The sequence below is a fragment of the Limulus polyphemus genome, unplaced genomic scaffold, assembly GCF_000517525.1.
Source record: "Limulus polyphemus unplaced genomic scaffold, Limulus_polyphemus-2.1.2 Scaffold2568, whole genome shotgun sequence".
Classification (NCBI taxonomy): Eukaryota; Metazoa; Arthropoda; class Merostomata; order Xiphosura; family Limulidae; genus Limulus; species Limulus polyphemus.
The window spans coordinates 170,710-174,460 of record NW_013668178.1 but is presented as its reverse complement, the minus strand read 5'-3'; the positions used below and the strand labels follow the sequence as shown (position 1 = coordinate 174,460).

General features: G+C 36.3%; 1 long non-coding RNA gene across 1 annotated transcript in view; it reads right to left on the bottom strand.

The window, feature by feature from the left end:
• Positions 1–3,470, bottom strand: part of LOC111087743 — an 8,697-nt gene extending 5,227 nt beyond the window's left edge. The window contains exons 1-2 of the long non-coding RNA XR_002612396.1: positions 3,436–3,470; positions 2,759–2,857 (exon numbers count right to left, since the gene is read on the bottom strand). This is a non-coding gene — a long non-coding RNA (uncharacterized LOC111087743). The remainder of the gene's footprint in view (positions 1–2,758; positions 2,858–3,435) is intronic.
• Between the last annotated feature and the right edge of the window lie 281 nt (positions 3,471–3,751).

Sequence of the window (3,751 nt, the reverse complement as noted above, 5' to 3'; positions counted from 1 at the left end):
AACACAAGATTATGGAGGTGGATAGGGAATTTCTCCCCACCCACCCACCATATTCTCCAGATATGGCACAATCAGATTACCATCTTATTCGTTCGCTGCAACACCATCTTAATGAAAAAACGTATGCAAATGTGGTAGGTGTTAAAGAGGACATCGACATGTTTTTGCTTTAGAGCCAAGTGATTTCTTTCATCAGGGCATTAACAACCTGATTGTAAGATGGAAAAGCATCATCGATAACAATGGAGACTGTTTCATTTAATAAATGATTTGTTTTGATATATAAGTTGTTCGGCTTTTTTCATCTGAAATAAACGACATTAATTTCTTGACGACCAAATAGATATATATCGAAACAGTTGAGTTTTAAGTCTGTAAATTTAGAATACGTTTAGATCTAAAGAGGTTTGTAAGTCGTTAAGAGTATTGCGTTCTTTAAGTATGAGCAAACTTAACTTTAATGTAGAGTTCAAGGTCTGAAGACCCTATAGTAATGATAGAGAAATCGTTGAATGAAATATTTTGACCAGTGGTTTAAACATTTGAACGAATGGATAAGTGGCTGGACCTGTTCTGTTAGATACTCCTAAATGTTTATAGACTAGTTTCCATTGGCGTTTTGGTTTGCCAATGTACGTGACCTTACAGTCACTGTATGTAATTTATACACGAGCCATGAACGTAAAAGCTTAGGTAGATGATCTTTGTATTGAAACAAGTGTTTAATGAGGAGGCTAGGTCTGAGCTGAATGCCCCCCCCCCAGTGGCATAGCGGTATGTCTGCAGACTTACAACGCTAGAATCCGGATTTCGATACCCGTGGTGGGCAGAGCACAGATAGCCCATTTTGTAGCTTTGTGCTTAATAACAAATAAACAAACTGAGCTGAATTTCAGGGTAGAAGTTTTCTATTAGAGAGGAGAGTTGTTTTTAGATTGTGAACCCATAAAAGGAAGAGAGATAATGAGGGGAAATTTGGGGACGGTGTGCACATTGGCTGGTGGTTGAAATTTGTCGTTTACGAAATTGCGTGTAATATTTGTTAGAAAATCAGTCGGATAGCCATTATTTAACAGATATTTGTGCAGAACTGTAATTTCTCCGTGTAAAATAGAATAATTCGAGCAAAGATGAAAAATTCTGTTTAACATTGACATGACTAGATTACGTTGGACCAAGTTGGGGATAAAACTATTAAAATTGATGTAAAGGCCAGTAAAAGTTATTTTACGATAAACAAAGGTAGAAAAGTGTTTACCTTCTTTGGTAATATTGACATCTAGGAAAGGTAAATAATAATTTTTCTCGAGTTCGGATGTGAATTTGATATTCGGGTGTTGGGAATTAAGGTAAGAAAAGAACTTAGAAACGTGACTCGATTGTCAAAACATCAAGAAAGTGCCATCAATATGGCGTTTGCAAAGGACAGGTTTGAACTCACGTAGGTAGGTTTCTAGCCACTTGCGTTCATAGTAGCATAGAAAGGTATTAACTATTTTTGGACCCAATGAGGATCCCATGGTGATTCCCTCTATCTGGTCGTAAATGACGTCATTAAAGAGGAAATGGTTTAACTTTGTAGAGAGGACAATAAATTACACGAATTGTTTACAGGTAAAACCAAAATACTGCTCAATGTCAGTGGGAAAAAGAAGGCCCACGATTAAATTTCAAGTTTCATCAAGGGGGATGTTGGTATAGAGAGATTCAATATCAAAACTGGACATAACATATTGATCAGTAGAGGGAATTTTAGATATTTCAGAAGCAAAGTTAAAATCATAAGTAATCGTAACTTCATTCAAGGTTTAAGAATAGGTAATCGTAACTTCATTCGAGGTTTAAGAATAGGAATGATAAATCTGGAGAGATTGTAACTGCAGGAGCATACAGCTGAGAGAATAGGATAAAGAAGGTACCGAGTTTTGTGTAGTTTGAGAAGGCCATAAAAAATACCGGATTTAGTGCCACATAGAGCAACTTGTTCAAAAGTCATTTCAGAGATAATATTTTGACTTTTAAGGGTCTTGAAAAACGTAGGATCTCACCTTCCCTCTTAAACGTTAGGGATAACAAGTCTGTATCTAGTTTTTATATTTACAAGGGTCATTGAGCTGGTGGTTTATTTGATCAATATAACCAGTTTTTCCATAAAGGCAATACATTACCTTTGTCTCGTTTAGTGACGATAATATTTTTGTTTTTGACAGAGTTTTAAGAGCTTGTAGTTCAGCATCCCATTAGCATTATGGATAATATAAAGTTAAGAAATCGTATTAGCTTAGACTACCATTTCACTCTCAAATTTGGCGGCTAGATGTGGAACATTAACATTCGTGTCTATTTTCCAACAGCTCACGAAACTAAAATACATTGCTCTTTTCTCTTTCTATATAACTCCTATCGTCCTAATTCTCCATTGAACTAATATGTTAGAAGATATAGAGCATTTATGTAGAGGTGGACCATATAAATACAAATGATTGGGAGAGAACAATGTGTAATCTGCTTACGATGCCTATATGCTATCGGTTGATTATAAGCTTATATTTTCAAAAACGTAGTGAACTACATAGTCACCGAAACATTGACCAGCCAAAAAGGTGCGATAAGGTCCCGTTTTGATTGGTTACCAGAACATTCGAGCCATCTCTAGCTAAACGTCTAATCGCCATTTAACGATACTTCTGTTTAAAGGTAATATAAATCTAACTGAAATTAATTATCAATTAATAAACCTAAATATCTGTTTACTTACTTTGCTTTCGGCGCCTAATCTTATTTTGGTAGATTCAACCCGTCGTTTCAGATCTTCGATTTCTTGAATCAACCGCGCAATCATGATCTTCAAACTAAACTGAAGGAGAGAGAAAGAAGAAAATTTGCATTTGGGTGAAAACAGTAATAAAATACACACGAAATAAACCCCGGACAGAATATACTGCATAAAAAACACACGAAATAAACCCCGGACAGAACGTTCTGCATATAACACACACGAAATAAACCCCGGACAGAACGTACTGCATACAACACTACACGAAATAAACCCCGGACAGGAAGTACTGCATATAACACACACGAAATAAATCCCGTACAGGAAGTACTGCATACAACACACACGAAATAAACCCCGGACAGGAAGTACTGCATACAACATACAAGAAATAAACCCCGGACAGGAAGTACTGCATACAACATGCACGAAATAAACCCCGGACAGGAAGTACTGCATACAACATGCACGAAATAAATCCCGGACAGGGAGTACTGCATACAACACACACGAAATACATCCCGTACAAAAGTTCTGCAGGAAATCACGCAGACGCGCTGTTTAGAGCTTATTTATGTTGTTACAACCCTGAGTTAAAATTACTACTGTATAAAGAAAAAATAATGGTTTGTAGCTGCACAATGGTTTGAATTATGAACCTTATCTGAAGGTTGGCCATTTCTTCCAGTTGAAATAATGAACAAGGACATAATTACTGATAAGAGTGGTTAAGGAGTTGTTTGAATTATGAACCTTATCTGAAGGTTGGCCATTTCTTCCAGTTGAAATAATGAACAAGGACATAATTACTGATAAGAGTGGTTAAGGAGTTGTTTGAATTATGAACCTTATCTGAAGGTTGGCCATTTCTTCCAGTTGAAATAATGAACAAGGACATAATTACTGATAAGAGTGGTTAAGGAGTTGTTTGAATTATGAACCTTATCTGAAGGTTGGCCATTTCTTCCAGTTGAA